The 25,884-nt window shown below is 33.9% G+C and overlaps 1 long non-coding RNA gene across 1 annotated transcript; it reads right to left on the minus strand.

The window, feature by feature from the left end:
• Positions 1-12,743: 12,743 nt before the first annotated feature.
• On the minus strand, positions 12,744-14,351 carry LOC117098063. The gene is made up of 2 exons (XR_004443158.1): positions 14,210-14,351; positions 12,744-12,840 (listed from the first exon to the last, which is right to left on the minus strand). It is a non-coding gene; the product is annotated as an uncharacterized LOC117098063 (long non-coding RNA).
• Positions 14,352-25,884: the final 11,533 nt, after the last annotated feature.

Consider the following 25,884-nt stretch of genomic DNA (forward strand, 5'->3'; position numbering starts at 1 on the left):
ATACAACATATTTCACTGTCAACTAAAAATTAAGAGGCATATGAAAAGATAACAAATAACACTCTAATGAGTGAAAGAAATAATGACAGGACTAATATATGACTAAGATGTTGGAACAATCAGAAAGAGAATTTAATGTAACTGTGATTAACATATTAAAAGCCTTAATGAAAATGGAATAAAGTATGAAAGACCAGAAGGGTACTTTCAGCAATGTGGTGACTATAAGAAAGAAGCAAATGAGGATTCTAGAAGTCAAAGCACAGTAACAGAGATGAAGAATGGCTTTGAAGCACTCATTAATGGATTTAACACAATCAAGAGAAAATATTAGTAAACCTGAGGATAACCCTAATAGAAATTGCTGTAAATAAAATACAAAGAGTGAAAAGAGAGAATGAAAAAGGAAAAAACAAAGAGGAAAAGTTATAGGACAATATAACATATTTTAACATACACATAAGCAGACACCCAGAAAGAGAAGAAAGACGGAAAGGGCTGACAACAAACATACTATTAGAATTTTGCGACATCAGTGCCAGACACCAAACGACAGATTCAAGAAGCTCAGGACATCAAGCAGAATAAAAACAAACAAATAAAACAACAGCAACAACACAAACAGAAACCTCACCTAGATTTACCATGTTGAAACTGCCAAAAGTCAAAAGCAAATAGAACATCTCTTAGGTATTTAGAAAAAGACACATTTCCTAAATAAGAACAGTGTTAAAAATAACAGCAGACTTCTCAAACATTCCACACAACCAAGAAGACAATGAAGTGTCCTTTTAAATGTGCTAAATGAACACACACACACACACAAATAGGTTTTTCAAAATGGGGGAGAAATAAATATTTTCCTAGACAAACAAAAACTGAGAAAAAAACAGAAATTATGTACTCTATAGCACCAGCAAAATTAAAATATTTGACAATGACATCAGAAAGATAGGAAAGGCTGATTGAAAAAACTTAGTGTAAGGTCTTTAAACCATATATAAAATAGTGCAATAGTATACAAACACAGAATCAGATTAATTTAAAATGCATATTATAAACCCTAATAAATTTACTAAATCTAATTTAAAGTACTGTAAGCCAACAGAGTAAAGCAAGCTAGGATTTTTTTAATGCTCAGTTAATTTGTAAAAATGAGAAACAAGAAAAAACTAACAATGAACAAAAGGAACAAATAAAAAGTAGCTACCAGATAAGTACATTTTAATCCAATCATATCAAATTTACTTTAAATAAAAATGTTCTAAACACACCAGTTTAAATTAAAACATTGTCAAATGGGATAAAAATGTAAGATACAAGTATATGCTCTCAACAAGAAAACCACATTAAGTATAAATATGTAAAAATATGAAAAGAAAATGGATTAGAAAAGGTACATAATGCACAAAATAATTAAAAAAATAGCATTATAGCTGGATGTAGTGGCTCATGCTTGTAATCTCAGCACTTTGGGATGCTGAGACAGGAGGATCACTTAGGCCCAGGAGTTCAACACCAACCTGGGCAACGTAGTGTGACCCAATCTCTACAAAAAATTTTTTTAAAGATAGCTAGATGTGGTGGTACATGTTTGTAGTTCCAGCTACTTAGGAAGCTGAGATGGGAGGATCCCTTGAGCCTGGGAAGTAGGGGGGGCTGCAGTGATCCATGATTGCACTATTGCAGGCCCTGTCTCAAAAAAAAAAAAAAAAAAAAAGAAGAAGAAGAAGGAGAAGGAGAAGGAGAAAGAGAAGAAGAAAATTAGAGTGTCTATGTTAATATCAAACAAAACAACATCAAAACAAGAAACATTATCAGAGGTAACAAGGAACAATTCTTTATGATAAAAAGGTCAATTCTCCAACAAGACATAACAATCTTAAATTTTTAAAGAGAAAATGTGGCACATACACACCATGGAATACTATGCAGCCATAAAAAAGGATGAGTTCCTGTCCTTTGAGGGATGTGGATGAAGCTGGAAACCATCATTCTGGGCAAACTATCGCAAGGACAAAAAACCAAACACCGCATGTTCTCACTCATAGGTGGGAATTGAACAATGAGATCACTTGGACACAGGAAGGGGAACATCACACAATAGGGCCTGTCGTGGGGTGAGGGAAGGTGGGAGGGATAGCATTAGGAGATATACCTAACGTAAATGATGAGCTAATGGGTGCAGCACACCAACATGGCACTTGTATACACATGTAACAAATCTGCGCATTGTTCACATGTACCCAAGAACTTAAAGTATAATAATAATTTAAAGAAAGACTATTAGCAAAAAAAAAGTTTTAAAAAATATGAGACAAGAACGGAACTGAAAGATGAAATAGAGAAATTCAAAATTATAGGTAGAAAATGCAATATGTCTATCTCAGTAATTAATAAAGAAGTAGGTTGAAAATTAGGGTATGATGACCTCAAAACACTATTAAGCAACATTTCCTAATTGTTGTTTACAAAACCCTTCACCCATCAAACACCAACACATCACATTATTTGAAGCTCACAGAGAACACTCCAAGACAGATAACATTCTAACCTCTAAAACAAACTAAAAATTGTAAAATACAAAACATTCTGCAAACTATGTTCTCAAATCATAATGGAATAAAATTATTAATCAACAATAGAAAGATGGGTAGAGCACTGCAAAATATTTTGTAATTAAACAACACACTCTTAAACAACTCATCGGTTAAGCAAGTGTCAAGATCATTAAAAATGTTTTGAACTAAATGAAAAGGAAAATGTAACAAAATTTGTGAGATGCAGTAAAAGCAGTGTTTAGAGGGAAATGCACTTGTTTTTGAAGAAGTTCTAAAGGTAATTCAGTGAAGAACAATGAAAACCTTAAAAACCTTATCTCACATCTTGTACAATATTAATTTCAAATGAATGATAGGTCTAAATGTACACCTACAAACATTTTAGAAGATAACATGGGGGAATCTTTATGTCCTTGAATTCAGCAAAGACATTTTAGATATGAAAGTAAAAGAAGAATCCTTAAAAATTATAAGTCAGAATGCATAAAAATTAAAAACTTTTTCTCTGTGAAAGATACTGTTAAGAAAATGAAAAGACAAATGAAACCTGGTGTGAAATATTTGCAACCCTTATGCCTGATGAAGGAATTCTCTCTAGAATAGGCAAAAAGAATATAAAGAATTGTTAAACTTACCATTATAAAACAAACAATTCCTACGACATTATTTGCAAGAATCTGAACAGACTCTTCACAAAACAACATATATGGATGGCAAATAAATATATGAAAAGATGCTTCACATCATTAATCTTCAAGGAAATCTAAATTAAAACCATAATGAAATATTACTGTTCATATATCATAATGTCTAAAACCAAAAGAACAAAAACCAACCTCAAAATAAGAGCTTTTCAAGATGCTGAGAATTGGAACTCTCATATATTGCCACAAGGGATGGAAAAATGGTATGGCCACCTTGGAATAAAAATTGACAGTTTTTATAGTTGTTATAAAGTTATACCCTTAACCATAGACTTAGTAATTCCACCACAAGTTATTTAACTGATGTGGTTTGGCTGTGTCCCCACCCAAATCTCATCTTGAACTGTAGTTCCCATATTCCCATATGTTGTGGGAGGGACCCGGTGGGAGATAATTGAATCAAGGGGGTGGTTTTCCCTGTACTGTTCCCCTGGTAGTGAATAAGTCTCATGAGATCTGATGGTTTTATAACAGGTTCCCCCATTCACTTTGCTCTCATTTTCTCTTGTCTGATGCCATGTGAGACATGTCTTTTGCCTTCTGCCATGACTGTGAGGCCTCCCCACCCACGTGTAACTGTGAGTCCATTAAACCTCTTTTTCTTTATAAATTACCCAGTCTTGGGTATGTTCTTATCAGCAGTGTGAAAATGGACTAATACATTAACCTAATGAACATGTTCACCCAAAAGTCTGTATGCAATAATTTATAGGAGTTTCATTCATAACTGAAACTGGGAACAACCCAAATGACTTTCAAAAGATGACTGACTAACGCACTTAGATACATCCATGCAGTGGAATGTTACTCAGCTATAAAAAAATAATTAACATGGATTTACACAACATAGATATGTTTTCAATGCATTTTACCGTGAAAGGAACAAGCCCCAATTGTATGATTTCAATTAAATGACATTCTGGAGAAGGCAAACTATAGGGACAGAAAACAAGTCAGTGATTGCTAAGAATTGAGTGTGAGAAGACGAGTTGACTACAAAGAAGCAACACAAGAGCCTTTTGGAGATAATAAAATTATTCTGTATGATATTGTGGTGGTAGACACATATATCAATGCGTTTGTCAAATGTACGGAACTATCCACCCAAAAGAGTGAGTTTTACTGTATGCAAAGTATTGAGAAAGAAACACAATTGACAGAAGCCTAATATGAAATGCAGACTTTGGCCAATATATCTAACTGTATTGCTAATATGTGATATAATCACAATGAAGCAAGAGGAGAATAAAAGAGCTACCTCAAGTAACTTATAAAATGGTGTTTTTGTTTTGTTTTGTTTTTCTTACTAGATACCATAAGGCAAAAGACAGATACAATTGCATCCAAATACTGTGCCTTTATGAAAAAGGAAAACCTGAAGGGTATAGGTTAGCAATTCTGAACTACTATACTTAACATACTTAACTACTATACTTAACAACGTGTGTTGAACAAACGTTTAAATATAATATAGATAATGTGAGCCACATATTTTTTTTTCTTTTCTTTCTTTTTTTTTTTTTTTTACTGTAGGAAAAAGAAGTTGTAAATAAGCAAAGGGGAATAATAGATGTACTGTTGGGTTGAACTCAGAGATATCGGTATGAACACATTTTTTATAATACATGCATAGATACAGAAATAGGCACAGATATGTGTACATACATGACTTAGAATACATATATACATTTCTTAATCCTATACACAGAGAGCCTAGAACCAGGCTCCCCACCAGCAAAGAAAACACCTAGAACCCATATTATAGTTTCTAAAGATAATGATCTAATTAATTGAACCAGGGTTTCTTGGAGAAATTATTGGTGCTAGGGTTGTGGCAGGGAAAGACAAGACAAACCCAAAACAAGTTGCCATGCCAGAAGGTAAGGTAGTATTTTAAAAATACACTACTTGACAAGAGGAGAGCAAAAGGAGAAAGAGAGGTAAGAGAAAAGGGAAAGGAGAAGGAGAAGGAGAGGAGAAAGAAAGGAGAGGGAGAAAGAGGGAGGAGAAAGGAGGAGGAGGAGGAACACACAGAAGCCAATGGAGGAGGAGGAGGAGGAAGGGGAGGAGGAGGAGGAGGCGGAGGAGGAGAAGGAGGCAGAGGAGCAGGAGGACCACCACACAGAAGTCAACTGGAAAAATTTCCCACAGATTAACTCAGGAACAATTTGAGCCATAAAGTACATAATGTCAGTCTTGGATTATAACTCAAAGCATAAAATTCTCTTGAATCTATAGTGATATAAGAAAATAAGTCAATAAATAAGTCAGGGGAAAGGAGCAACTTTAACTTCCGGAAGAATTCCGATACATGTAGGAGTGAAGGAATACAAAAATCAAAACAAAAATATCACAGTAAACAATACGGCATGCAAGAGAGGACAACCAGAATTAGTGGAAGAAACTTAAGAAACTTTAAGAAGAAATAGGATATTTGCATGTCCTAAAAGCTTCTTCTCTAAAATATTTACTAATTATTATGATGAGTTCTATGGTTCCTTCAAGAGGCAAGCTTGGTTTCCCTCTCTTTGGGTATGGGCTATGTACTTACTTTCTCACTTCTAATAAAGAGTACAGCAGGCTTAAAAAATCCACTCTACAGTGGAGAAGAGAAACCTATTGGATGTCACTTTTACCAAGATATCAAGGTTAACATCACCAGTAGTAAGACAGAGTAATATCATGTGTTCCCTGAAACAAAGCAAGAAGAAGGGAAGGAGAAGGGCATATCATTTCTATGCTATGCTTCCCCAAAATGCATACCCTACATCTAATATGATAAAACATCAGCCAAGAATAAATTGAAGGGCATTTTATTACACTATTACATTTTAATACACCAAGTATTCTTAAAAAAAAAAAAAAAGCCAGGCCATGAAAAACAAAGAAAGATGGAGAAAATGTCACAAATTAGAGAAGGCAACGAATACTTGCCAACTATACATAATATGGTAGCTTAGATTTGATCCTACATGTAAAAATAGGAAACACATAAGTAGAAAAACTAAGAAAATCTGAATAATGTCTGTAGCTTAATTAGTAGTATTATATCAATGTCAGTATCTGAAGTTTGATTATTGTCCCATGGTTAAGAAGATATTAATATTAGAGAAATCTAAGATAGGACCAGGTGAATGATATGTGAGACTGTCTTTTCCCCTCTTTGCCATTTTCTCTGTCTTTATTTATTACAAAATAAAAAGTTAACAAAACAGATCTACACTTAAAAGGTTTCAGAATCATTCCGCAGATAAAAAGTTACATATATTTTCATGGTGCAGAATCATAGAATACATATAATTTATACATTTTGTTGCATTTTTTTTCAACTTTTCCAAAATTGATTACAATAAGCAAATTACACATGGAAGGAAAAATATAATAAGGAAAGAATATGACATTCAAACATTGGTCATTTTCACAATTTAATTTATTTGATTTATCTATTTGATCTTACAACAGTTTGTGAGAAATATACAATTAAACAAACTTATTTACTGTGTTTTGAAGAAGAAAAAAATTATTAGTCTGCCTTTTCAATAGACAATTAATTGTCTGTGTGAGTCCTGGAATATTAAACAGGATTAATGCACTACACTTTCCCACAAATGTTGTTTCCCTGCAGTGCAGAGAGAAAGATGTGCTGTCTGTCCTAAAAATAGATAGATGCAAAGCTGCTAGTGCAAGTGCGTGCAATTTTTGTTTGGTATCTAGAGTTCAAAAGGTAAGGCAAACAGCAAATACATTTCTGCAGGGTGTGCATCAATTTCTATAGAAGTAGTGATATATTAGTTTAAAAAAAGCTTGTCCTTTTTTTTAACAATGTCAAGAAATACAGGTAGACAGGAACATACATAGATATCTATATTTTTAAGTTTAGGGGAATACTTAACTTTTGACAGCTTTAGCATTCATTATATATCAGGTTCTACAGTGTATAGATTAAAAAAAGGATTTTATGTGAACAGAGTATATTGTTCCTCATTTTAATAAATTGCATAATTCAAAATTGCTAACTGAATAGCAATTATTTTTTAAATATATAATTTAAGTGAAATTTGTTTGATCATTTTTTATTCATTCAATAAAAAATTAGTTGTTAGCTCTTTGCAACTGTAAGAGAGACTGACAACGCACGTACTATGGTCAAATTGAAAACACATTTTGATATGCATTTGTATATCACAAAGGGTGGTTTGAGGATCATCTAGAGATAAACATATCTCAGGTGAAAACATTTACCGAATACCTATACAGTAGTACTTCTTAAATTTCAATGTGAACAAAAATTACCTTGGGATCTAGTTTAAATGTAGATTTGTATTCAGTAGATCTGTTGTGGACCCTGAGGTTTGACATCTCTAACAAAATGATGTCAATGTTGGTGGTCTGTAGGTTACAATTTGAGTAGCAGGGCTCTAGAATACACATGTTTATAAATGACCCAATCACCTTCCAGATCACCAACAGAAAGATACTCCAGCTTTTCATACAATGACAAGAGAATAGCCACGCATGAAAACAGTAGATGCCTCCACTAGAGAAGACACTGTATGAGGGGAGGTTTTTTGGTCTGTATTTTCCCTGCTTCAGTTCTGGTGCTCATAACAGTGTCTAAAACATGATAGACACTCAATTTACTTACTGAGTAAAAGGTCAACTAGTTGAAATGTTTTATTATATGGAAGGTGAAAAATAGTTCCTTTCCTATGCAATATTTGTATACTTTTATGCTTCAGAATTATGAAAGTCAAATAGAAAAGTCAAATATTAACTAGAGCTAATGGGAAGTTAAAAGAAGAGGATGGTATCATTTAAATATGCAAATTAATCAGCAAACAAATAAGTGTTCTGAGTTTATACAGTTTTAAAGCTTTACTTTTTAAAAGATAGTAAACTTATTACAGTAATTTAAAAAATTTGTTGAATTTTCTTTATTACAAAAAGAAAAACAAAGCGTTTTCATTAATTTGTATTTGAGAAAGAATGTGGGCATATACTCTGCATGTAGACAATTGTTTTTATAACTTCTTATATTAGAGAGCATATTTTAAAAAATGGTGTCTACATCATCAGGATATTGTAAGGAATAAGCAGAATAACTTATTCAAAATATAAAGTAAAAATGCCTCGCACAAAATGAAGGTTCAACAAGGTATCATTATTAATCAACATCTATAACTAAGTAAAATAATATAGAACAATTCAGTACATAGCTTAATAGGTAACTGTGCAGGGTGATGAGAAAACTAAGGAATTTGGAGAAAGAACCTATTATTTTGAGCCCTGGCTTCTTTGCTAATGGATTTTCTGACCTTGAGCAACTCCGCAGGTAGGTCTGGATATATAAATTAAATAAGAAGGGAAAAGGTTTTATAAGCTCTGCACTGCTGAACAAATATTCGTCTGTATAGGCTTGGAAAAACAGAGAAAGAATGTTTCTTAATCTTTTAAATTTCATGACATTCATGTCAATCTATGAAGATTTACTGAAAATCATGAGTCCAAATATATTATGCTAAAACCCTTGTGCTCAGGCTTAGTAGGTCCAGAATGTAGCCTCACATAGTCTTAAAGCTAGAAAAATCCTACAGAAAATTCACTAACTAATGTGAAACTACATGGAGGGCACATGAAGGAGTGTAGGGTGCACTTATGTGTGTGGTTTTATTAAGGTATAAATCTTCTGTTATTTTGCCTGCTAAAGGACAGATGGCTGCCTTAAAATGGAATCTGGATGCAGCATCCACATACTGAATGTCATTATACACAGCAACAGCTGTGTTTAGCATATCCTTCATTTGAATTCTAGTTCAGAGGAAAGACAAAAAAGCATAGGCTGTCTATTATCACCAGGCACTATGTCCAAATAATAAAAACAGATTTTCTAAGGAACTCATATTTAAGGGGAATGTAGTCAAAGTTATTGAGAAATCCAAGATTGTGAAAATGACTAATCCTAGACCTGTGGCATAGCCTTTGTTAAATTTCATTCAGGAACTAATAAGTCAATGCCTAGGGAACATAAGGAAGGATATGCAATTTGAAGAGTCTAAAGAAAGCACTAGTATAAAACTGAGAAATAAAGTGAAAGCATTTAATCTGTGTGAAATTTTCAAGTCTTTTAAATCATAATTTATACAAATCCAGTTGATGCTTCTGAGGATGACAGTAAAGCTCTGCATTACCTAAGTCTGCCATGGGAAAATACCATAGAGTGGATGGTTTAAACAACAGAAGTTTATTTTCAGGAAGTTCTAGAGGCTAGAAGTCTCAGACCAAGGTCTGAAAGGTTCCGTTTCTGGTGAAGACTCTCTTCATGGCTTGCAGGTAACAATCTTCTCACCGTCCTCATATTGTGGGCAACTGGCGGGTGTGCTTGCAAGAGAGAGAGGAAAAGAGATGGAGAGAAAGCGAGCTCTCCGGTGTCTCTTCTTGTAGTGACACCAGTCTTAGGAGATCAGAACCCAACCTTAAAACCAAATTGACCTTAATTACCTCAAAAGGCCTTGTGTCCAAATGCAGTCACATTAGGGGTTAGGGTTTCAACATTTCCATCCATAGCAAATTCTTAATTAGCATTATTATCATATGCATGGCTGTACATTTTAATAATTCTGTACTTTTACTTTTGGAATTACCCTGTGGTGTGTTGTAAGCAACTTGATGGGAAAGGGTTCTGATGACTGAAAGTAGCAAGCCTGCCTCTAGTTTCAGCTTCCACTTACTAACCTGTATGACCTTAGACCAGTTACTTTACCTCTCAAAAGCTGTTTTTTATTTGAAAAATGAGGATAATAATACATGTACTACAAAGTTTCAGATAGACATGTACAGTAAGCACAGAATAAGATCTTCTAAAATAAAATTTTCCTTAAAATAGAGAATTGTTTTTCTTTAGATGACAGCACTTTTAAATCACTAATTTACCTCAATTTTTTACTAATATTTTGGCTCCATCTAAACTTTAAAAAATATTTCTAAAACGACATTTAAAATACGGCAATGATAAATGATAAATATTTGTATCAGGAAATAATTCACATAAAAACAAAATATTAAAAGGTTTTTTATTTGACTTGGCTTAAATGAATCATGAAGGGTGCAAGTGATGGGTACTACAGATATTAAAAAAAAAGTGATAAGGCCAGGCATGGTGGCTTATGCCTGTAATCCCAGCACTTTGGGAGGTCGAGGTGGGAGGATTACGAGGTCAGAAGATGAAGAGCATCCTGACTAACACGGTGAAACCCTGTTTCTACTAAAAATACAAAAAATTAGCCGGGAGTGGTGGTGGGTGCCTGTAGTCCCAGCTACTTGGGAGGCTGAGGCAGGAGAATGGTGTGAACCTGGGAGGCGGAGCTTGCAGTGAGCTGACATTGCACCACTGCACTCCAGCCTGGGCAACAGAGCAAGACTCCGTCTCCCAAAAAAAAGGGGGGGTAATAACTGACAATTTTATGAAGTAACCTTTATTAATAATTTGATTTATAAATGGACGAAATAAGACACACAGCTCATAAACCAAATAGAACAGGATTAGAACTCAGGGGTTATGGCTCCAGTGACTATGCATTAAAGCATTATGATTGGTTATTTGGAAGGGTAAACTGGCCAGTTCAGCAGAACTTTTACAGCATGGAGGTGCTTTGATGAAGATACCAAGGCAGTTCCAGAAATGTGATTATTGTCAGTATATCCAAAAGTGATTCCTTCCTCAGGGCCTTACATACTCATTAAACACACCAAGCATATTCATGCAAGGACAACATTGATGTAGTCATTTCAATAAAAATTGACTGTGGAGGGTATCTAAATTCTTATGTCAGCTAGTGAGCAAATTCTCTTTCTCTCTCTCTTTGTCTCTCTCGGAGTTTTTTGGCTGATTAGAGTATTGCCATTTAGAGAAGATATCATAATGTCTCTTCTGGAGTTATTCCTGTCAAGTAGGCACTTTTACTCATTTTTACTCTTTAGGGCTCTGTCCCATCTGCTCAGTGGTGTAGACACATGGACTTAATTCCTTTTTCATGATTGAATACAACTTACCTCCTCTGGTTTTTTAACATATGTCTTCTTTGAACATAGTACTCTACATTCTATTCAGTCTTGTTAGTTACAATTAAAATCAAATTATATATTTTGGAGGTTAAAATATGTTATTTTTTTCATTGTAAGGGCTCCCTATGTTTCTCAGCCAAATGTTTATATATAAGCTGTTGAGTTTCTTGCTCATTATCATCCTAGTCAATTTTCTAAGGATTTTATTAGTTTCTTGATCAGAAGGAAATAAAACATTTGAGAGCTGTTAAGTGTTTGTCTAGTGAAGGGTGAGTACTGACCAATATATGTTGCCAAGATTGTTACATAGTTTCACTTAAAACAAATCTGGTATTATTTTTAAAACCCCAATACACTATGAGTTCCATTAAGACATGATTCAAAACTTTCAAAATATGCAAGAGTTTGAATAACTGGACAAAGTACAATCCTCTAATATAGTAATAGCAAAAAGGGTATTAATAAACTAATCAAGATGTCCTTTTAAAAATAATTGTGCATAGATGTGGCTGCATTTTTTCTATTTAATTAAAACACTGACTGAATAGCTAAAAGTTCTGTATACTAGGATAAGTCTTGATGTTATAATAATAAATATATGGCTTTTGTCCTTGTGAAGCTCTTATTCTAACTGGAGTCACAGATAGGACAATAAAGACTAAGTTTTGATTCTGGTTCAAAAAACATGATCAGCTCAATTGCCTATTAACTACATGGCTTTTCTTGGACTATTCTTATGCTTAGAGAAATAATGAAGTGGAAAGAAATGACAAGACCAGGAAAATGTAGGGAGACAAGTGTGACTTAAGGCCCATGTTGAAGCTTTTGTGTGTGGAAGCTTTCAAACATATACAAAGAAAACAGTGAAATGAAACCCTGTGAAGTCATTACCCAGCTGTAATAATCATCATCACTTTTGTTTTATGCATCTATACCCCTATTCACTTTCACCATTATTCTCTATTATTTTGAGGCAAATGTCAAACATAACATAATTGAACTCATAAATATTTCAATAAGTTTCTCTAAAAGATAGGTACATCTTTTAAAAATAGGTAGTCACAATACATTTTTCATCCCTAAAACTCAACAATAATAATCACCTTAAAGTTATCCAGTAGACAATATTCAATTTTTTCTGATAATTTTTATTTTATTTATTTATTTTTTTGAGACAGAGTCTTCCTCTGTGACCCAGGCTGTAGTTCAGTGGGGTGATCTCAGCTCACTGCAACCTCCACCTCCCAGGTTCAAGCAATTCTCTGCATCAGCCTCTTGAGTAGCTGAGATTACAGGCACCCGCCACCATGCCCAATTAATTTTTAATGTAAGTTGTTTATATTCAGATGCAAACATTGTGTTTAGTAAATGCGTCTTTAAATTTCTTTACTCTGTAACTTCCTCTTTTTTTTTCCCCTTAAAAATACTGCTTTGAAGACATTGTTCCACAGGTTCTATAGTGATTTTGTAATTTCTCACTTTCTGTTTTTTTGCTCATTGGGTCCTCCCAGAACCTAAGGGAAAACGAAAGCAAAAACAAAAACATCTTTCTCTGTCCCTATATTTCCTTAATACTGGTAGATAGGTCTAGGAGTTATGATCCGATTCAGTGTAGAGGTGTTAGAAAGGGATTTTTATATGTGGTGGTGTATACACCCACCAAGAACCTTATGATATCTATCAGATTGGTGCAACAGTAATTGTAGATTTCGCCATTGAAAGTAATGGTAAAACCTGCAATTACTGTTGGACCAATATAATTGTTTATATTTTTTGGAGGTTACACTGGCCATTAAGAATACATGCTGAAATCAATTTTTTTCAGTATATGTTTGTAAAATGGTGATATTTTTAGTTTTATCATTTCGCTTTTTTTTTTTTTTTTTGGCGGAATCTCGCTCTGACGCCCTGGCTGGAGTGCAGTGGCGTGATCTTCACTTTCTGTTACCTCTGCGTCCCCGGTTGAAGCTATTCTCCTGCCTCAGACTCCTTAGTAGCTGGGACTACAGGCTCACGCCGCCACGCACAGCTAATTTTTTTTTTTTTTTTGTATTTTAGTAGAAACGGGGTTTCACCGTGTTGCCCAGGCTGGTCACGAACTCCTGAGCTCAGACAATCCGCCTGACTCGGCCTCCCAAACTGCTAGGATTAATGAGCTACTGCACCAGGTCCATTTCTCTTTTTATTAGTTGAATTTCTTCTATAGAAAGAAACTTTCTCAATTATTTGGTATCCTGAGGTGCAGTTTATACAGAGAAGGCAGGGAAATGTTTAGTTATTTCCCTGCATTTAGCATTTCTCAGGACAATAAATTTGTTCTGTAGTGTCTTCTAAATATGTCTAAAGAAGTTGTTTTTATTCCTTAGTATCATTTTTCAATTTACAAATTATAACCTCCAATCCAATTTAAAGTACATTAAATAAATACAATTTTAATGAAGTCCAAACTCTACTATATTTTATAAATGTCAGCCCCTACAGGTTGATTCAGTCTTTTAGTGAGATTAAAATAGTTCTTACTGGCTTCCTCATGTTACCATGTGGCATTTTTCCACTTCCTGCCCCAGAACTGAAATTAGTCATATCTCCAAAGAGGATGAGTTGTTGTGGTACGCAGACACACAGAATTTGTTCTGTGCTCTTCATGGCTACTAATTTGTTCCATTTTTTGTCCTCTGTAATTGGTTTTCTTTCTAATGAGAAAATGTTTCTTTAAGATAATGTTTATCATAGATTCATATTTATGAATCAAATGTGATATTTTCACCTTTTACCTAACTTCATTCATTTTATATTAATTTCTCTTTCATCTTTGGTTAAAAATCTGGGTTCTTGATGACTTTACATGATGACTTGGTTTATCTGTTATATACAGTCATTTACTTGCATCCAAGGGGGATTGGTTCTGGGACCCCTGAGGATACCAAAATCCCAGGATGCTCAAGACTCTCATATAAAACGAAGTAGTAGAGTTGGTCCTCCTCATCTGCGGGTTTTGATCCGTGGTTGGTTGCATTTGTGAATGCCGAACCTATGATCATGGAAGGCTGGTTGTAGACATAATAGTTTCTGACTAACAATACAAACAGTACTACCAAAAATATGTTTTCTGAACATAGCTGTAGATTATTTTTACATTTATTGTTGCTCTTAGTTTTTGTTTTGTAATACTATTACAATTTATTATGTTTTTTGGTCACTTGGAATAGTTTCTTTCTGTCTCTTTAAGCCATAAACTTGATGTAAATTTTTCACTTGCTTTCATATATTCTCATGTTGATTTAAATTTGTTTTGTAGTTGTGTAAAATATTTACCTGGTTCTAGTATGAAATCTAAAAAATAAGATAAAGTCAAAAATGTCCAGCTGTTAAAAAATAACCCCATTAAAAGAGGGCAAAAGACTTGAACAGACACTTTTCAAAAGAAGACATATATGCAGCCAACAAGTATATGAAAAAATGCTCAACATCAGTAATCATTAGAAAAAAAGGAAGTCAAAAGCACAGTGAGATACCACTTCATACTAGTCAGAATGACTATTATTAGAAAGTCAAGAAATAACATGCTGGTGAGGCTCCAGAGAAAAGGAAACACTTATACACTGCTGATGGGAATATAAATTCTTTCAACCACTGTGGAAAGCAGTTTGGCAATTTCTCAAAGAACTTGAACTACAGTTCAACCCAGCAATCCCATTAATGGGTATACACCCCAAGGATTATAAATCATTCCACCATAAAGACACAGGCAAGTGTATGTTCATTGTAGCACCATTCACAATAGCAAAGACATGGACTCAACCTAGATGCCCATCGATGGTGTACTCGATAAGGAAAATGTAGTATACATACGCCATGGAATACTATGCAGTGATAAACTACAATGAGATCATGTCGTTTGCAGCAGCATGGTTGGAGCTAGAGTCTGTTATCCTAAGCAAACTAACACAGGAAACAGAAAATGAAACACTGCATTTTCACACTTTACAAGTGGTAGTTGACTTTGAATACACATGGACAGAAAGAAGGGAACAACAGACACTGAGGCTTAGTTGAGGGTGAAGGTTGGGAGGAGAATGAGGATAGAAAAACTACTTATTTACTACTATGCTTGTAACCTATGTGACAAAATAATATTACACCAAACTTGTGTGCCATACAATTTATCTCTAGAACCAATCTCCACATGTACTCCTGAAAATAAAATAAAAGTTAAAAAAACTCTAGCTGTTATTCCTGATCTTCTTCATCCTCTACTCTCTCTCCCCTACATAGGTAGCAATATCATTTTGACTTAGACTTTTATTAAAAAATAATAAGAATATAAAAATGTATTTGTAACCACTCACCACTTATGTAGATAAATAACACCAAATAGTATACATTTTCTTTGCTTTTTTTTCACATTATTTTGTATCCTGAAGATTTGATAGTAGTTCATGTAGTTTTTCCTTATTTCATGGTATAGCTATGTATTATTGCATTATGTAAATGAGCCACACTTTATTCAGCCAGTGCCTACTAGTGGATGTTTGGGTTGTCTACAGTTTTGTCAGTTTAGCTTCTACCCTAAGGGATTGACCACAGTCTAAATCTTTTCCTGAAAGGAAATTTCATTTTGGTTAATATCAATTCATAGAGCCCAGACATCTCAGTAACATGAGGTTTACTTACTTCACTCACATTTCCTTCTTGCACACAAATGCAATGTAAATCTAGAAAATCTCATTTCAACTGATTCTTAAATTGTCTTTCTAAATCATCCATTGACTCCCTTAGAGTGATTTATGGCTTTAGCTTTCAAGACACAAGAAACCACTTTAACTTCCCCTTACCTTTCCTTGCAAAGAAGATGATACCGCAAAGGTCTTGGTAATAGTTTGTTATTTTTCTGCCTATTTCTTCATATATACCTTTTGTTGTTGTCTGTGAACATTTTGGTTTTATTATTGTAGTTGCTTAGTATTTTGTGGGAGAATCTGTAGAAACTAAAAGCTGTCACTATCTCTCCAGAATTCTATATTCTATTCTATTATCATATTATGATATAATACTTATTCCATTATCATATGACATATCTTCTGTGATAAGATATACTGTCATGGCACATGATTATTATATCATCAAAGATTTTATATATACAAAATGAGTATTTTGTACCAAAAAACCTTAATTTTGACCACATTTTAAGGTTAAATTTGATTTAAAATACATTCTTCATGTTAGAGTTTGCCTAGTTTCGTCTTATGATTAAGATCAGCTAACTTTAGTGTCTTCTTCATTCTCTATAAAATGAGCCATAAACATGACAAATGTATGTTTTTGATGACAAAAACATGTTTTTGAATTATTTACTTTTCATTCAAAAGTTGCCATAACCACGTGGGATTATGATACACAATTAAATAAGGCTACTCAATATGTATGGGAAAATTGAAGAGCTTCAATATGTATTAAGTTCACCTTATAGTTTTAAAAATACATTACTTTTCTTTTTAAAACAAAGTACTACTTAGGCCATAAATTATACTAGAAATTCTGGCATCTTAAAGTAAATTCAGTCAATCAGAATGTATATTTTAAGAACTTATGTTCAGGGTAAGAACTTTTTTTTATTCCCAGCTGATAGCTCCATCGTCACATAAATCTTCACATAAATCCATCTCACAGTATGAAATACAGTTAATTGACTGAATGACAAATTGGTTTAGTCTGCAGTTATTAAGTAGTATTTAATAAGTCCCATTGTGTCAGTGACATAGGCTAAACATTCAAAGTGTGTTTTCTGTGTAAGCATTCCTTACAATTTTACTTCCTTTGAAACTCTTTACAAGCATCCTCATACAACTTTTTTTTTTTTTAGGTGAAATTAGGTAGAAGTGTTAGGGAAAGAAAGAAAAAATGTAAAAGCATTATAAAAGCTAAATTCATTACCCATGATGACATAAGTAAAACACTTGCAGGTTATCTTAAAATTAAATGCAGAGGACTTTAATTATCTGCAATGTACCAAAATAAATACCCTGAAAAAAAGTCAAAAAACAACATCTAGAAATCATGTGTAGAATATAATAAATAACCTTTTAACACACAAGGTAACCGTAGGGGTGAAAAATGAAGAGGGAGCAGAAAATATAGTGAGTAATCAGACACTATTGTAAATCTTGGAAACAAAGAACATTTGAGTATTAAGACGTTTATAGAAAAAGACCAACCAGGCAAGTTGAAGAGCTGTAACTTAGATTCCTGCATAAAATAGCAATATTCAAAGTGCAATTCCCTTAATTCAATGGTGGAATACAAAAAAAAAGTCCAAAATAAAAGACAACAAAGTATTATTATCTATGTTCTGAAATCAGAGTGGGGTAAAAATAATCATATCTGATCTCTAACCAAAAAAGCATATCTTCACGTAAATCTGGGATTTGAATTTATACAATATATGTTCCTAGAAATTTCTAAAGCAGTAAATAATTTTTTTTTTTTTTGATACAGAGTTTTGCTCTTATTGCCCAGGCTGAAGTGCAATGTCCCAATCAGCTCACTGCAACCTCCACCTCCCACGTTCAAGCGATTCTCTTGCCTCAGCCTCCCAAGTAGCTAGGATTAGAGGCATGCACCACCACGCTTGGCTAATTTTTAGTAGAGATGGGGTATTCTTAGTAGAGATGGGGTTTCTACACATTGGTCAGGCTGGTCTTGAACTCTCGACCTCGGGTGATCCACCTGCCTCGGCCTCCCAAAGTGTTGGGATTACAGGTGTGAGCCACCATGCCCGGCCAAGAGTAAATAAACTTTTAAAACTTCCACATTTAGATAAATCATTGTAAAACTTCAAAACTCACAAAGACCAAAACGGTATTTAAATACAGCAAGAAAATTACTCTTCCCTCAAATGTTTTAGACTAACAGCATATGTCTAAAACAATAATAATATCCAGAAATATAAAATCATATCCTGAAAGTGATGACACATTAATGTCTGTCAACATAGAATTTTTATAATAATGTAGAAAATAATTTAAGAATGTAGACAAAGCAAAGACCTTTTCTGGTCAGAAAAATAAAACCAGAGATTTATTACTAAAAAGCCCTTATGTAAGAGCTTCCAAAGTATGTACTTTGGTTGGAGGAAATTAAATCCAGAAGAAAGGTGGAAAGACTAAGATGTAACAGGGTCAATTAACTGAAAAAGAAATAAGTAAACATATTGGTAAAACTAAACAAAATTTGACTAAATAAAGTAAGAATCAAGACTGTCAATTTTGTAGGTGAAAATAAGGTAGGACCAAAACACTGGCTTGTAACAGTATGCAGGTTGCATAAGAGTAAGTTGAAGTTAAAGATTTCTAATGGTCTAGTATTGTTCAAGAGAAAAGACATTGAAATATGGTAACTGTAAAATGCTAAAATATTAAAGATTTGATGTTAACAATCAAAATAATTAAAATGTAACGTGTGATGTCCAAAACACTGGACGGAGAAGAATGATTAATACCAAAAGGAAGAAATAGAATGAAGTAAGGAAAGAGAATGGAAAATGCAGAATAAATATCAAGAACAAAACAATATATTAACAGAAATTCAAATATATTAGTAGCTACAGGAAGTTCAAATGAACTTCATTCAGTAAAGTTTTAGATAGAATTACAAAAATCTATCCATATGTTTTTTGCTTGAAAAACGTGGACATAAAATGTTAAGCTAAATAAATTGATTATAATCAATAAATGAAAATAACATTAAATTTAAAAAGATCAGATAAAGTAGATTACAAGGTAAAACTATTACTAAAATTGCATGCATATAAATATATTTCTTTGGGAAAGAACAGCAATTCTAAATTTGTCACCACAAAAATAACAGATAGGTTTATATATACAAAGCAAAAATTAATTGATTTATTTGAAGTTTCAAATTCACAAATATTGTGGGAATTTCCCAATGGCAGGTTGATCGTTACTTTTGTGGATACAGAACCCTTAAATAACATTAGTAATGAGTTTGACTAGAGCATACATGGAATCCCGGATCTAATTTAGAAATCCACACTCTTCTCAGAACACATGGAATTTTAAAGAAAATGCACCACATGGTTGCACATTAGACAAGTTTCAGACTTCAAAGAATAGTTGTCATAAAAAACACTTTGTCAAGCGGACGCGGTGCTCACACCTGTAATCCCAGCACTTTGGAAGGCCGAGGCGGGTGGATCACGAGGTCAGGAGTTCAAGACCTGCCTGACCAACAGGGTGAAAACCCATCACTAAAAATACAAAAATTATCCAGGTGTGGTGGTGCACGCCTGTCATCCCAGCTACTTAGGAGGCTGAGGCAGGAGAAGGGCTTGAACCCAGGAGGTGGAGTTTGCAGTGAGAGGAGATCATGCCATTGCACTCCAGCCTGGGCAACAGAGTGAGACTCCATCTCAAAAACAAACAAACAAAAATGCTTTGTCTGATAACAACATAATTGAGTTAGAAGTAAATATAAATAATACTTAATGAAAATGTAAAGATACGCTCTTAAGTCATGGATCAAATGAGCAATTATCATGGAAATAAGAAAATGTTTAGAAATAAATATTAATGAAAACGATACAGAGTAAACAAGTAGGATCCAGTGGAAAAATGCTAAGTAATATTTATGGAATTGAGTATTAAAATTTAAGAAGAAAGAAAAATGAAGTAAATAGCTCATTTTAAAAATTTGAAATAAAAAGTTTGTAGAGTAAGCCACAAAACTATTACAACAGATATTGTAGAGAGCAGAAATTGAATAACGACAGAGACAACAAAGGTAAAAAAATCCAGCCTTCAAATCATTGATAAGGCACATAAAATTGATAAAACTCTGTTGAGATAGATCAAGAAAATAAGAGAGAGTGTGTAAATGACAGAAATTGTTAAAAATAAAAATTAAGATAAACCTATAAAAATAGTAAAAAAATTAAAAAGTGAATACTATTAAATACTTTGGTACAATTATTCAGAAATATGATAAAATGGGCTATTTCCTGGAAAAACATAACTAAGCAAACCTAACTTAAGAAGAATTACCAACCATCTATATAGTAAAAATATATTGAAGGAATTCAATCAGTAGACAAATCTAAACTTAAAAAAAGAGAGAGAAAAAGAGAAATAAAACATTTTCCTCCAGATAGTTTAGTACATGAATTTCACACAAAAAAAATTTAGCAAAAAGATAGTGCTGATTTATTGTATTTCTGACAATAGGAAAAAGATTATAGAATCATCTTACTCATTAAAATAGGATGCAATGCAAAAATTCTAAGCAAAATATAAGTAAGCCAAATCCAGCAAAATATAAGCATACATAGAAAGCAAAGATTGCTTACCTTTTAAATATGTATCAATAAGTTTATCACATTGAGAAATGAAAGAAAATAAAGCATACAGTTTTCTCAAAAGATTCAGAATAATTACACAAGGAAATTCAAAACCAATTTATAATCCAAAATACAAAAATCTGTACGAGATAGCATACATAGGCCGGGCATGGTGGCTCTTGCCTGCAATCCCAGCACTTTGGGAGGCCGAGGACGGTGGATCACTTGAAGGGTGGTTCACTTGAAGTCAGGCGTTCGAGACCAGCCTGGCCCACTTGCCGAAAACCTGTCTCTACTAAAAATACAAAAATTAACCAGGCGTGGCGTTGTGTGCCTGTAATACCAGCTATTTGGGAGGCCAAGGCATGAGAATCACTTGAACCTGGGAGGTGGAGGTTGCAGTGAGCCGAGACCACGCCACTGCACTCCAGCCTGGTTGACAGAGCAAGATTCTATCTTAGAAACAAACAAACAAACAAAACAAGGTAACACACATACAAATTTTCTTACTTTGGTAAAGGATATAAACAAAAGCCTCCACTGAATAATATAGTTAAATGTCAAAAAGTTTTTTTTCTTTTATCTCTCTTTTTTTTCTGTGTGTGTGTGTGTGTGTGTCAGGTTCTTACTCTGTTACCCAGGCTGGAGTGCAGTGGCATGATCACAACTTATTGCAGCCTTGACCTCCTGGGAAGAAATGATCCTCCTACTTCAGCCTCCTTCCTGAGTGACCAGGACTATAGGCATGTGCCGCCACACTCAGCTAATTGAAAAAAAAAAAAAAAAATTAAGGATGGGGTCTCATTATGTTGACCTGGCTAGTCTCAAACTCTTGGGCTCAAGTGATCTTCCTATCCTGTCCTCCCAAAGTGCTAGGATCACAGTTGTGAACCAACATGTTCAGCTCTTAAACAATAAGAATCAGACAAGGATACCCAGTCTCATTGCATCTATTAAACATTGTACCAGATACCTTTGTAAAACTGTAAAATAAGAAAATAAAACACACACAGGTAAATAATATTTTTAAATTTTATATAAGACATATATATAATCTCCATAGTTTACTATGGGTACTAAGTACAATTTATTGTACTTAATAATGAGGTCAGCAACATTGTTGTTTATAATCAATGTATAAATGTCAATTCCTTTTCTATAACTCAGCAACAGACGGATAATACATCTAAAACTTTAGAATATACAATAAAATTGTAGACAAGTTATTCAGAAATAAATTATATACAAAACATGAGTGACCTTGATAGTGAAAATTCAATAAACTTTTTAAAGGATTTTAGAGATTAAAGAAAATGAAGAGGCAAATAATGATCATGTATAAAAGAAGCAATATATTAAAGTCATTTATATTTTTCAAGTTGATCTTTAAGTTTAGAAAGTTTGCCAATCATTAATTTGACCAGTTATTTCTAACATTTATATGGGAAGACTGTGTACTTGTAATAGGAATATTCTGAAGACTATAAAAGTAAATGGTATAGATATTAAGAAATCATAAATTTGTGCAACAAGGACATTGTACAGTTGGTTCAGGGATAGATAATAGATAAAGAGATCAGTGGAACTAGATAAAGCCAAAAAAACTGACATTTCATATATAAAAACATGACATAAGACAAACATGAAGAAATAATGGACTCAAATGAAAGGTCTAAACAATGTGTTGTATATGAAAGAATAAAATAAAATAGCATTATTGATTTATACAAGGTGTAGGCAAAAGAGAATTTTTGTCCTTGAGTAGAGAAATTTTTTTAAATTAAAAACTGCTTGACTACCTTAAAAGTTAAAATGCTTGTGCAAAAAAAGAAAAATATTAAAATATGTGTTACAAGGTGGGATAGGATATTTGCAAAGTATGCAACCCTAAAGAGATGGTACAGATTGCATCAGGAATACATTAAAATCATTAAGAAAACTATCCAGTGTCTAAATGGCAAGAGAAACCAATAATATTGCCATAATTTATAGAAGTAAAACCTCAAGAGTCAAAATATAAGAAATGGGATTTCACTAATAATCAGAAAAACCCAATTACAATAACCATGAGGTAATTTTTGTGTCCATGAAATTAACAATATCTAATTGTACCAAAAAGGCTGTGTTATATCATGAGAATGTTAATTGCTACAATCAGGTGGAAAGACAAATTTAGAAAATCTCTAGTGCATTTGAGGATGGTAATGCTCCTTTATTCTAGCTGGATAGTCTGTAGATCTGTCTATTGAGATGCAGAAAATGTTCAAAGCAGCAATGTTTGTAAAACAATAAATTTTAGAAGTTCTAAATGTTGACTCAAGAAAAAATAGATTTTAAATCCACAAATATTATATAACAGATAAGTGAATGATCTAGAGTGACGTGTATCAACATGGATGCACCTCAAAAACAAATCTGAGTGAAAAAGGTGGAAGGATATGAGGAATACAATGTCATTCCTATGAAGTTTAAAATTATATTATCTGGCTAGACAGCTCTATATCTTGTTTAAGAAAACAACTATCTGCAGTAAGGTAAAAAATAGATGCATAGAAATAATAAATATCAAATTCAATGTAAAGGGTACCTTAAGGAGGAACTAGGTCTATGAAATGGTTAATACCATGGTTTTCATTACCATTTGTAATGTTTTATTTTATAAACTGGGCAAGGTATGGTTACACAGGTGTATTTGATTCTGTATGCCCTTGGGTACAGTTGAAGGAGTTTGTAATTTTTTTTACAAAGTCAACTCCAGATTTTCCACTTTGAGCAATGAAGGGAATATTCTTGAACTCTCCCTTTTGGTTCACTTTCATGAACCCGAGTATGTATTAATGACTTGCTAAAAAATATCTTCCTGCAGCCCAGCTGAATCTTCCCTGTAGTACTTAAAGAGAGTACTTAGATAACAGAAAGAAATACAGTAGAGCCAGATAGTATTTTTAACAGATAACAGAAAGAAACATCATATAACAAGATAATGTGGCTAAAACTATTCATTCAGTTTAATGTTCCCTATAAAGGAGGAAAACACCCTTCATATTGTCTTACGCCCAATTTCTGCCTCCGAAGAAAGAAGAAGTAAAAACTTAAAGGCAGAAATGAAATCCACAGGCAGCCAGCCTTGCGCCATGCCCTGGGCCTCGTAGTTAAAGATCGACCCCTGACCTAACCAGTTATGTTATCTATAGATTCCAGACATTGTATGGAAGAACACTGTAAAAATCTCTGTTCTGTTTTGTTCTGATTATCAGTGCATGCAGCCCCCAGTCACATACCCACTGCTTGCTCAATAGATCATGACCCTCACATGCACCCCCTGAAAGTTGTGAGCCCTTAAAAGGGGCAGGAATTGCTCACTCGAGGAGCTCAGCTCTTGAGACAGGAGTCTTGCCAATGCTCCTAGCTGAAAAAACTCCTTCCTTCTTTAACTCAGTGTCTAAGGAGTTTTGTCTGTGCTTTGTCCTGCTACACCTACAAAGTCTCTTCCTGCATAGCTACTACCATCTCTCAACTGAGTATCCTCAGAATTCAGAATCAGAAACACAAAGTTCCAGTCTGTATATCCTCTTAGTCATAGATTTTTAAAAACCTCCAAAGGCATGCATCATTTCTGATAATTAACATAGAAAGACCTATCTATTCAGGGTTGCTAGCCTCCATACTCTCGAGATAGATCAGAAGATAATATCAAAATGCTCTATGTTAAACAGTATCTTTACTGGAATATACACAAATATAAATGGGTTCTCTGGTTATTCCATGAAGCTCAGTAGCTCAATAACTTCACAGAAAAGAATGAGTTAATAAACAGCCTCAGTGCCTGACCTGAGTTGCCTGTAGTGTGTCAGAGAGAAAAGTCAAGCCCTCAATTTTGATTAAACCTTTTTTTTTCCTATCACAAAGCAATATTGTTTGGTAAGTTGGTTCTAATTTTGATTCCTTCACCTACTACTTGTGAAAACCTGAAAAACAGCCATGAATTATTGGACATTAATTTTTTCACTTGTGAAATGAGAATCATAACCCCTAATTTAAAGATTACTATAAGGGTTAAATATGTGAATTCCTCCAAAATATTTATTAATAATTCATAATTATAAAATACATAATTATAATTATAAAAATTACCATCATTCAAATTTAAGCATGCTCCTACAGATTTTTTATAGTTTCTTTTAAAATTCAAATTTGCTTATACTCTCAAGTCGAAGATTTCAGAATAAAATAATGAGGGCTACAGTTTTTTGTTTTTTTTTTTTTTTTTTTTTTTTTTGAGACAGAGTCTGGCTCTGCCGCCCAGGCTGGAGTGCAGTGGCCGGATCTCAGCTCACTGCAAGCTCCGCCTCCCAGGTTCACGCCATTCTCCTGCCTCAGCCTCCCGAGTAACTGGGACTACAGGCGCCCGCCACCTCGCCCGGCTAATTTTTTTTGTATTTTTAGTCGAGACGGGGTTTCACCGTGTTAGCCAGGATGGTCTCGATCTCCTGACCTCGTGATCCGCCCGTCTCGGCCTCCCAAAGTGCTGGGATTACAGGCTTGAGCCACCGCGCCCGGCCTGTTTTTTTTTTTTAAGAGAATACCAAGGTGATACATTTTCAGATCCTACTTGTTGTTGAAAAGAGTGAGACTCTGTAAAATATTTTAAGAAATTTATTCTGAGCCACATATGAGTGACCATGGCCCATGACACAGCCCTCAGGACATCTTGAGAACATATGCCCAAGGTGGTCAGGGTACAGCTAGGTTTTATGTATTTTAGGGAGGCATGAGACATCAGACAAATATATTCAAGAAATATATTGGTTTCGTTCAGAAAGGCAGGACAATTTAAATATTTTCTGCTTGACAATTGGTTGAGTCCATCTGAAGACCTGGGATCAAAGGAAATGTTCAAGTTAAGATAAAGGATTGTGGAGACCAAGTTTTATTGTGCAGAGGAATCTCTCAGATAGGAGACTTCAGAGAGAGAGAGCAGGTTGTAAATTGTTTCTGATCAAACCTAAAAGGGTGCCTGGCTCTTAGTTGATTATCTTTTGGATCTAGAAAGAAAGAAAGGAAAACAAAAGGGAAAGGAGATTCTCTGTAGGTTGTGGATTTTTCCCACAAGGGACTTTGCAGGGCAATTTCAAGATAAGGCAAGGAAATATATTTTGAGGTTAAATATTTTTCCTTGTCTTGTAAATTTATGCCAGAGTCAGAT

This window comes from Trachypithecus francoisi, unplaced genomic scaffold (genome assembly GCF_009764315.1).
Source record: "Trachypithecus francoisi isolate TF-2019V2 unplaced genomic scaffold, Tfra_2.0 Lachesis_group15, whole genome shotgun sequence".
NCBI classification, from domain to species: domain Eukaryota; kingdom Metazoa; phylum Chordata; class Mammalia; order Primates; family Cercopithecidae; genus Trachypithecus; species Trachypithecus francoisi.